Below are 11,996 nucleotides of genomic sequence, written 5' to 3'. Positions count from 1 at the left end.
TGCCACGAAGCACTGCTTGGACATGACCTGATCGCCCCAAATCTCCTCGATTACCCCCATAACCGAGGGGAATCTCATTACTTGGTGAAAATTCGATGCTACAGCTTGCATGGCGTGTAGCCATCCTCTTCCAAGGATAAGGTTGTACGTCGAAGGCACTTGCAGCACCCAAAACTCAACTTGTTTGAGCACGGATCCCGCTTTGATCGGCAGGATAATCTTTCCTAAAGGCCACTCTGGTTGCGAGTTGAATCCGACCAGTGGCGAAGTTGCCGGAGCCAAGTCTGTCTCCCGGAGTTTGAGCTGCTTGAACGCATCATAGTACATGATCTCGATCGAGCTTCCCTGATCGATCAAGATCCGCTTAACATCAAAGTCCTTGACGCGTAGTGTTACTACTAGGGCATCGTTGTACGGCGTCTGGATATGCTCTAGATCCCTTGAGGTGAAACTAATCACGTCTTTTTCTTCAGTCTTCCCCCTTTTGATGGCAGGCTGTACCGACAAAACTTCCCTCATATGCTCTGCCTTTTTTATCATGCCCCGGAGTTCGCAGACACGCTCCGGTTCCACGATGCCGTGGATGACATTAATAACTCCTTGTGGTGGTGCGTCTCGGTCATCCTGTCCCCTGGGATCGACCGGAGCCTGATTCGGCTTCACGCTGCCATCAATGTAAAGGTCTAGATGCCCGGCCGCAACCAGCTCTTCCAAGTGTTGCCACAAAGGCAAACAATCCTCAGTCCGGTGGCCTCTCTCCCGGTGAAACGTGCAACGATACCATGGATTATAGCCCTTTTGTCCATCGCCCAACTTAGCAGGAAACCGGACATACTCCTCGTCTCGGATTTCACTAAGTATGCGATAGATTGGAATCTTGAAGACCGTGGTTATACCAGTCCTTGCCTTCATCCTTCTGTTTGCGTCCGCTACATCATCTCGGGGGTAGTCATCCCGGTCATTACGACGTCCTCTACCCCGGCTCTTACGATTCGAACCACGGTCCGATTCCTCTGCTCGGTCACCTGAGCGGCTGGACTCTTGCCCAACTGCGTGCACTTTGCCTGCTGTCTTCTTGTCTGTTGCTACCAGAGTGGCCTTCACGGTAGAGGCTGACGCGTCATCCTCTACTCGGATGTGCTCATTGATGCGCTGCATGAGCTGGCCCATGGAGGTCGGCTGGTGCATGGTAAGCGAGTCCCGCAGTCTATGTCCGACCGGGAGACCACTCTTGTATTGCGTGATTGCAAGGTTGACCGGGCAGTCCAAGATCTCGTTGAAGGTTTCCCAGTACCTTGAGTTATATACCTTCAGTGTGTCGCTCGGTTCCATCTTGACACTTAGCAAATGATCGACTTCCTTTGGTGTCTTTGTGTTGGTTTTGAAGCGTGTAACAAACGCCTCGGCCAGCTGATGCCACCTTTGTATGCTCCCTTCCGGCAACCTTTCGAACCACTTTAAGCCCAGCTCGCCTAAACTTGACGGGAAGATTAGGCACATAAGTTCGTCATTGCGCCTATGTCCGGCCATAACCTGTCGGAAGTGGCTCACATGCATGTATGGATCGGTCTTTCCGTCGTAAAGTGTGAACTTTGGTTGGTGAAAGCCTACCGGAAGCGGTGTTGTTTCTATATCCAGGGAAAAAAGGGTGGCACTCAGCCTAGCCAAGTCCGTATCTTCGAAAAGTGGCACTGCTTGTCGGGGTGGAGGCATTCCGACCTCCTCGCTGGCGTGAACCCCGTAGGATAGCCGCTGGAAGGCAGGTATTCTCTGAGCTTCGCGCCGGCGAGCCCGCTCCTTTAAGACCGCCTGTAGATCCTCTGACTGAGCAGAGTAAGAGTACCTCGACGTCGTCTCCGGACGTGAGGGTTTGTAGGTGCTGTCTTGCGCGCTAGACTTCTCTGCACCCGCGTCGGAATCACCAACCTGGTAACTTCTGGTAATGGATATGGACTGAGTACATCGCTGACTCTGACCGCCTGAACGGCGGGATAGGGTGCGCTCACTGTGGTCTCCCACTCCAACTACACCCTTCCCTTTGACATGCCTCTTGAGATCCTCCATCTCCGCCGCCATTCGCCGGATGAGAGCATCTTGATCTCTTAACTTACTTTCCAGTCGCCTGGCGTGTGAGTCCCTCCTCTGCCGGTGACCGTCTGGACTCCGTGAATGTTCGTGACTTCTTCCGCGCGCTTGTCCCGTGCGTCTCCTGACTGTCCTCCGGTAGGCGTCCCCAAGTCCGCCATTGGATGGATGGCGAGAGGACCTTCTCTCCTTCGGGTGAACTCCGGGGTAGCTCCATCTATGGCAGACAACGGAAACTCATCGTTGTTCGCCATGGACGGCGATCAGATGAACCTGGAAGACAAGGTTTTGTCTGTCAAGCTTCCCACAGACGGCGCCAATTGTACGGGGAGCAAATATTCCGGCAAGCCCGTACTCCTTTCTTCTAAGCTCCGTTTATGTCCGATCACCTGCGCGCAAAGAATGGTGAGCCACCCGGCGGTGTGTGGCCGGAAAAACCCTCCGACGATCAAGTTAGCACACACTTTAGGATAGAGAGAGAGAGAGAGAGAGAGAGAGAGAGGTGTTTTAGTGTAAGAAAATCCTTACAAAGTGTTCATCTGTCGCGTATGGGGGGCGCAGACATGCTTATATACCTTCTGTGCCCCGTATCTACTCTCTGTCATCTCCTGACACGTGGCTCCGCTATCCCATCTGTCAGCATAAACCTTGCTGAACATCACCTAATCTCAACTGCCCGACTACACAACTGGAGCTCGGCAGCCGAGCTGCTCTACCACGGCCATGCTATGCTTCATACCCAAGCACCTCACTGGATAAACCCAAGGAGGACCGGGCTAGGCGGCATCTCGGCAGAGCCTAGCCTGGGCTCCTCCTTTGGTCGGCCTCCCTGCCGATCAAACGGTCTCCTCGGTTGACCACGCCTTCCCGGGCGGCGGTCACTCAGCTTGTTTGACTTCAGCCATCCCCTGATCAGGCAGCTCGGTTCAACTAGGCATTACCTTGCCGAGCTTCTTTTCGGTCCGGGGCGGCTCACACTTGGCCCAAGTTCTGCCCGGCCCAAGTTCTGGCAGCCCATCTCTTGGCGAACAGTCAATCATCTCGGCCCCATGCACCGTTGGGCTCTCAACCTGCTCGGCCATCACCACGGCCCAACTCCAGATCATAAATCACCCTCTCACTAGAGGTAAGCAATCTAAAAGAATTTCCAAATCTCTCTCTCTAGAGCGCTCTCTATTCTTCTTCTTCTCCAAGTGTGTTGACTTGATCGTTGGAGGGTTTATCCGGTAGCACACTACCAGGCAGCTCACCATCTTTTGGTTTTCAGGTTAAGTTACGTTACGTGAAGCTTGGGTTCAAGGAGTACGGAGAACTAAGAGTATTTCACCCCCGTACAAAAAATAAGAACCAAACAAAGTGTCTCATCAATGTCACTTGCTAGTATTGCCATCACACACTATCATTACCCCATCTCAGCCAACAATGTTGCCACAACACCACCTCACCGTATCAGCACACAATCATTATCGTCGTTGCTACTGGCACTGCTATTTCATTATCATCAGTTACTGTTGTTATAGCTTGATTTGCAAAATTTTGTGTTTTTAATTTGTTTAGACGTTTTGTTTGTATTTTTAATTGAAAATGAATTTAGAAATTCTGTTGTATTTTCAATTTATTTTCAATTTGAAAATCTTTCTATCAAATGACAATGGTTGATATTTGGTATTTTTGTGTGAAAAATATAAGGCTTAATTTTTTTATTTACAAAAAAATCAAATTAAATAATTTTTGAATGAAAAAAAGTAATGAAATAATTTTGATAATGCATGGTTTTCTTATATGTATTTATTATTGATATCTAACAATTTACTTGATAATCTTTTGATTATGTTGAATTGGATTGTTATCTAAAAAAATGTTGATAAGTTGTTGTATTATGTTCAAAATTTGTAAAAGTTTAAACTGCTAAACCGATTTGCATCCATCTGTCAATCTGCCAATCTGCTCAATTCGCATCCCTCAATTCGGCAGACAAATGTAGATTGATTTTTTTCCAATCTGTCCAGCTGACGGACGAATGACAAATTTAAGATTTTTCGACCTCAACCGAATTACAAACACCCTAGCTTGCATGTATCACCACAAATATAAAGTGGAGAAAAAGAGAGGATTAAGTTAATAAAATTTAAATATTATTCACTTTGCTTGTTTTCACTTTTCTAAAAACATTTTTCAAAAAATTCTACTTTTTTATTTTTTGTGTTTTTTTATTTTTACTGAATTTTTAAAATATTTTAAGCAATTTTTTTCACTTTTTAGACACACCTAACATAAATATACCTAAAAAGTAAAAAAAATGTGAAAAAAACCTTTTAAAAATTCACTAAATACCAAAAATACAAAAAAATACGAGAATTCTGTAATTTTTTGTATTTTGATGTATTTATTAATTTTTTAAATATATTTTCACAAATTTTTTACTTTTTAAATACATCAAAGTAAAGTGTATCTAAAAAAGTAAAAAAAAAAAGTTTAATATTTTAAAAATATTCACTAAAAACAAAAAAATACGAAAACTAAAAAGCTCAATTTTTTTAAAATTTAATCTAAAAAACTCAAATCAAACACACTGATTATTTTTTTAACATATCATTTAATTTGATTAAATTCCGTGCTTAATTTTTTTTTTTTTTTTGGTAAATGCCAACCAATTTTTTAGATTAAAGGTTTTAGCATTCATTGAATTTGTGCATTGTATAGAGAAATTTGATGATTGCATTTGGAATGTGTTTGGTGAATTCACAATAATGCCATGCAGTGAAATGTGTGGTAATTGTTATAAGTAGTCGGTCATTGACTTCAGTTGATAATAATAATTGCTATTTTGTCCTCGTGTCTTATGAAAGAATCTTTCAACGTCACCTAGACAAGTGCAAATATTTAAAAAATTTGCAATAAGTTTTTTTTTTCTTTTACTTACTTTTTAAAATTGGATTTAAATTGTTTTGGGTGTTTTCTCAATTAATATATTTTAAACTTTTGCAAACATATTTTTTTAGTTTAGTTTGGTTTTTAATTTAGTTTAGTTTAGTTTAGTTTTTCTCAATTAATAATGCCATTAGGCATTAGCTGTTGAATTATTTTTAAAAAAATTTAATATTTTGAGAATCAACGGACGTAATTTTTAACCATAGAAACAAACAAGCTGAAGCACTGGTAGAATCAGAAGTGGAGATGTTATTGTGCGATAATATAGGCTCATTTCGAGACTCATTTTAATAATCTGAACCATTCATATTTTAGAATATATCAGATGAAACATACCTGTAAAAAATTAAGTTGATATCGTTTACCCATTCATCTACTCACATTTGTATTCATTTTAATATTTTAAATAATAATTATTATTTTTTTTGTAGATACAAATGTGAGTGGATGAATGGGTAAACGACATCTAATTTACTTGAATTTTTGCAAGTATATTCTACCTGATGTATTCTAAAATGTGGACGGTTCGAATTATCAAAATAAACCTTAAAATAGGTCCATTTTGCCATACAACATCTCCACTCCCAATAGAACCTAGTAGTCGTGAAAAACGAGTTTACAAAGAAATGTTTTATTTATTAATTAATTATTAATTTAAAGAAGCAGATAAGACTTGTAATCGTCAACATTTTCTTTTTTGCTTTTTGTACTTTGTGTTTTGTTATTGTCTTAATCTTTAAAGATACGCATATGTGCATGATCTATATCCTTCTTTTTCCCTTTTCTTTTACTTTTGTTCTAAGATAATAATACTACAACTCAGCATCACATGCTTCATAATTGATGAGGGTACAAGTGGCAAAATAGTGAAAGACCAATCAAGATTGAGGGTTCGTTTTGGAAGTAATTTTCTTAGTGGCTTTTTATTTTATTTTATTTTTGAAGTGTTTAGGAATGGAAAAAAAAAATGTAAAAAGTAGAGAGAGTGATAATGAATTTTTGATTTCTTTATATAATTTTTTTTAATGTTTTTAGTGGTTTTTTAATTATTTTAATTGCTTGCCAAATGGAGCTTGAGCTTTTTTAAATAAATTATTTTTTAGATTCAAAATAGTATGAAAGTTGAGCTCGATTAATAAGAGTGCATAAAGGACAGGGTAGTTGGCCAAATAATTTATGTAGTTGTCTCTCGAGATAGTAAAAAGATCAGAGATTTAAAATGCAAGTCGATGGAGCGATTATGCCTTTTTCGTCAACTTACTAATCACCTAACATCCTAGTATCCTATAAAAAAAAATGATGCATAAAAGTTAGGGCCAATCAATAATAATTTCTATTTGCATGTCACAAAATTTCTTAGTTAACAAATTTTTTTTTTTTGGTAGGAAAATTGATTATTGGTTTTTTTTTTGTGATTTTGATATCTATTACCGAATGAAAATTCAATTCAATAATTGATATCAGAACAAACAAAATAGTATTAATTGAAAGGAAAATGCATGAGACCCCCAGTGGGGTACTGGGGGTCCCTTCTGATTGGTCCAAAAAACTGTTTTTTTTTTTTTTTTTTTTTTTTTTTTTTTTGTTTTGGTTTTCAGCCACAAGCAGCCCCCACGTGGAGGTGGGGGTGCTGGGGGTGCCCTGGAGCTGGGGGTCTCCAGCATTTCCCTAATTGAAAAAAGAAAATTGATGTTTAAATAGAAACTCTCAAACAAGAGAAAGATTATGATACACACATTATTTGAGGGATGTGTATAATATGTAGAATTCTTCCTCAAAAACAAAGACAAACTTCCCCTCCCCCCTTTGGTTCCCCCTACTATTATGCTGCTATTGGTCGGGTATTCCACTGATGTGGTGTTAACCCAGAGGATAATTTCTTAGTTAGCTTTGAGCTTGTCATTTCTAACTTTTGATTAAAGATTGAGACACCCAATTAATCTTTTGATTACATATTGCATTATTAATGGCGGCTCAACTTTTTTGTGTGTTAAGAAGAAAATTTTAAATGGGATTGTTTACATATATACATTGTAAATTTTTAATTTAAAATTATTTTTCTTGATTTTTGAGATGCAAAATTATTAATTAGGTTTTTGCATTCAAGTTTTCTAATATATATATTTTAGTTGATTTATCATCTATCCATTTTATCTTTTTAATCAATATTAGGTAAGATTTTATCAATTTGAATTTTGAAACCAAAAAAAAATTAAAAAAATAAATGCTAGTTTAAAATCAACATTAATAATAACAATTTATTTTTAATGATTAATTTTTCTAAATAGTTCACCTAATAAAGCATTGGACATTTGTACTAATTAATCGAAAAATTAGGAAAATTACAAAAAAAAAAAAAAAAGAAAAGAAAAGAGGGTTTGACTATTGTAACAAAATAAATATGAAATTTTTAATTTTGTCAATTTAAATTATAATCTTTTAATTTGTTTTCAATAGAAAGATCTACCTATTTTTGTCAAATAAAATTGACCAAAAATGAATAGTTTAAGTATTAAACTCAACAAAAAGGGTATTTTAGATATTTTATATATAATTACATTGAAATTATGGTTAAAATGCTTTTTTTGTCAATTTTATTTATCAAAAATATGTAAATAATTTAAATTAAAAAAATAAGGATTTAGGGTTTAAGTTACATTTTAAAAGTTAATTTTTTTTTTCCTTATTAGGGACCAACCCTTTTTTTAAAAAAAAAAAAAAAATTTCCCCCCAAAAATAACGTTCACTCATTTTTGCTCATTTTATTGCGAGTGAGTGAATAAATGCCAAATGGACCAATTAAAAATGGAGAGTTCATTTTTTTTGGGGGGAGCCATAGGGATTAGTAAATTAAATTATAACGAAAAGGTAATAATCATTCAATCAACTTGAATCCTAAATCTTTAATTTCCTCACTGGCCAAGGAATAATTATATGAATTACTGGGTTCACTGTAATCAACTTGATCACATGATAACCTTAGCTATAGATAATGCTACAAAAGAGGCAAGGCGAGCCGAACTTTGGTATGTTTGGACTTTGATTATTAAGATTTAACAAGTTTCAGTTTGATATCAATGAAAATTTAACGAATCGAACTTGAGCCGAGTTGGCTTAAGCTTGACTCAAGCTCGAACCTATTCACTAGTCGTAATGAGCCCAAAAAATTATAAAATCATACTTACATATGAGACTAAAGTTATAATTAAAATTTTGATTATACAATTATATTATATAATATAAACGAACATAATAAAAGAAAAACCAATATCTTACAAAAATAATAATATTGACCACTAATATTATATAAATGTATTATCTAGAGTTAGTTATTATTTCCATATAAATAAACGAAAATGACTGGTAGCTCGAAAAAAGTGGCCCGATTTTGGCTCGAATTCGAATTCGAAGACAGAGACAGAGGAGAAAGAGGGACAGAAGAGAGGAGAAGAGAAAGAGGAGGAGGGAGGGAGAAAGAGAGAGGAGGAGAGGAGATCGTCGCAGCACCACCGCCGCTGCCGATCTTCGCAGCACCAAAGATCGTCGCAGCACCACCGCCGTCGCCTCCGGCCCCGCCTCCGCCTTCTCCTCCCCCTGTGATTATGCCCCCTCAAGTCCTCCTCCTTCCTCCTTCCTTCTCTTCACCTTCTCTTCTTCTCCACCCTTCTTCTTCTTCTTCCTTTTGCAACAAAAACACAGGAAAAAAAAAAAAAAGACACCAAAACGACATCGTTTTGGTGTCGAGCCAAATTCGAGCCAAACTCTTTCGAGTTATGTAGCGGGGTCGATAAATAAATTTAGCTATTATTTACATTATTTAAATATATAAATAACATATTTATCTTATTTTTTATACATATTTTTATATTATTTAATATATAATAATATATTTATTTTATTATTTAAATAAATGTTAAATAAAAAAATAACGAGCCAAATTTTAATATCTTTAAATTTATTTATTAAAATTTTAATAAATTTAAATGTAATAAAAATTTAACGAATCCAATTCGAATAAACCCGACAGACTCCAATCGTAGTTTGTTCACGAACAACAGACAATAGGCAACCCACGCGGCTCAACCACACTTGAACCCCATTGATTGGTGCACGTAAAGTGCGTGCAACGGTAGGAATCCTAAGAATCACATCCATATAATAAAATATCATGTTGTTATAATTATTAATTGATATATTAATTAGTGTATTAATATAGTTATGATATTATTATTTTAAAATTATGATTTCATTAATTATATAAATTATAAAAACTTAAAATATTTAAAAGAAAAATGTTTGAGGGCCATAAAATCAGTGGCTCAAATGGCTCGAAACTGTCAAAATGACGTCCCCAAAACGACGTCGTTTTGACAGTTTCAAGCCATTCGAGCCACTGAATTTCGGGCCACCAACCATTGCTGTATTTAAAATTATATCATATCATCAATACACTAATTAGTTTATTAATATAATATAAACATATTAATATAATATAAATTATATTATTTAATAAAATATCTACTAGGTTCAACATATGTCACTTATAGGAGGTGTGTAACCTTTCAAATGTTGACAAGAAACAAATCTTTTTTTATTTTTTTCATTTCATTTTCATCTTTTTTTTTTTAAAAATAATAATAATTATGTATTTTGCGCAATGGAAATATTGTCACTTGATAGGTTAGATTCACTAAATAACTTCTTATCTAATGCAGATCCTGTTTATTAATTAATAATAAAACTAATGCAAGTGTGATTTAGGTTTTATTTGTCATAATCTAAAAAAGTCAAAAGGTAAAAAGTTATTATTTTATTTAAGTCACATCATCTTATTTAAGTCACATCATTTCTCTATCACATTACTTTAAATCTAACTCATATTTCATAAAAAAATTAAAAAATATATTTATTTAAATCATCTCAAAACACCTCTTAATTTAGTGGGTTATGAATAAGTTAAAGTGTGTATGGGGTCAAATGTACAAAGTACCAAAAAAAAAATGAAAAGGAGATGAGACTCACCCATAGCCCCTCTCTCTCTTTCTGCGAGTTGACAAAGCTTTCCTTTTCATCCTTTTTTTTTTTTTCTTTCAACAAGAAAAAAGAATGGTATAAGGTGTCATTGCCGCATCCGTAGGTTCAAATTCTAAGATAAGAGACTCACCATTGAGACACTAATGAAACTTAATCACACGTCACAATTGAGCTCGGATTTTGATGAGAGTATCGGCGAGGTCTTCGAAAAGAGTCAGTTACAAAACAGTAAAATTAACCCAATCCAAAAATCGAACTTGGGTCACGCTTGTGAAGAAAGATGCCTTTTGCACTAGGCCACCACCCGGGGGTCCTTTTCATCCCCTTTGTTATCAGACTTTAACCCTTTCATTTTCTTGCCTCCTCACCTCCGGGGCATCATTTTTCACATTCTCTCTTTTCTCAACTACCACTCCCTCTCTCTGATGTTTCCTACCATTCTTATACTCTTCAACCACCCTTAATTACAACTCATTTTACATCGCCTTCCTATTTTTCCTTTATCTGCACAACACTTCCACCCACTATACAACCCCCACTCATTCCCACTTCATTTGAAATCCTAGATATAGAATAATAGGAGGAAAGGAGAGTGAAAGAGAGAAAGAGAAGGAGATAGTAACTATAAAAATGAGAAAGAGAAGAAGACTGGGTGTAAAGATAGACTTGGGATCCTGAGGATGCAAAGAGGTAGAATAAATTTTTTTTTTTTTTAAATAAAGTAATAAGAATATGTGTTTGATGAAGTAAAATTGTGTCAAAAGATGGTTTCGTACTCTTATTCAATTCTTACTTTTGGCTTTGTACTTTATTTATTTTTTAATTTAATCTTTTAGTTATTAGGCAATTTGTCTTCTGGTCTAGTTTATTCCATTTTATTTTATTTTTTAAACTTTTAATAATGAGGTGTCTAAGTCAATTTATATACATCTCTGGGATAATTTTGAGTCTTAAAATTACCGACCGGACAAACAGACAAATCCTGACCGTTCATTTACTTCCAAACACAAACAAACTCCCCATGATGGCCCCTCTGCTGTCGTTTCCGAGAACAGTGTAATAAGCTCCCTCACAATTTTTAATAAATCATATTTGTTTTAAAATTTTCCAAAATAGAGGTTAAAATGTGTATTATTTAAAAAAAATATATGTTTTAGATTATAAAAAGGACAAAACTGGAGAAAATTTTATTTTTTGGGTTTAAATGGCATTAAGGGGGGTTACGTGCCCCTAAACTTTTAATATTTATATTGTTACTTATATAAATAAAAATTATGTATTATCTATTTTTTATAAAATTTAACAGTGACTCTCCTTAATTTATGTAAAATTTCTTATATTTTTAAAATTTAAAAATATTTCTATTTTATAATTTTGATTATTCTTGTACACTTTTAATTAATAGGTCAAGATAAGAATTGAATCAATTGATAATTCATTTATTATTATGGGATTTGTTTAGTTGTTTATTTCTCCTCATTGTGGGGGCACTTTTTTGAGTTGATAGGATTGAACTTATTGGTTATTTGGTTAATAGAATTTAATTATTAATCGTGGATTTATAAGTCACGTTAATGTAAACCTCAAGATAATTGTAATAAAAACAAAAATGTATAAATTTAATAATATCTTGTTGTTACTTGTTATGGGGGGAAAAAAAATTCAACGTTGTGATTAATATTTGCCCTCTACATTAAATTTGTACCTCCGCCACTAGTTCTAAGAATTATTTTGTTTTGATTACAAGGACATAATTAGTGAAATTATTTGAAGAAAATGATAAATTGTTGTTTTGAGCGATTTTTTTATCTTATTGTTGTCATACTGCCGTTGGTCTGGTGTCAAAAAAATTTGTGGAGGTGGTGGTGATAGTGGTGGTGGTGATGATATGGACAAATAAAAAACTTAAATGAAGTGATAACTAACATGCAGCCAAATAAGTGGAT

This window comes from Camellia sinensis, chromosome 2 (genome assembly GCF_055761805.1).
Source record: "Camellia sinensis isolate YWXY chromosome 2, ASM5576180v1, whole genome shotgun sequence".
Taxonomy (NCBI): domain Eukaryota; kingdom Viridiplantae; phylum Streptophyta; class Magnoliopsida; order Ericales; family Theaceae; genus Camellia; species Camellia sinensis.
This window is presented reverse-complemented; position numbering follows the sequence as displayed.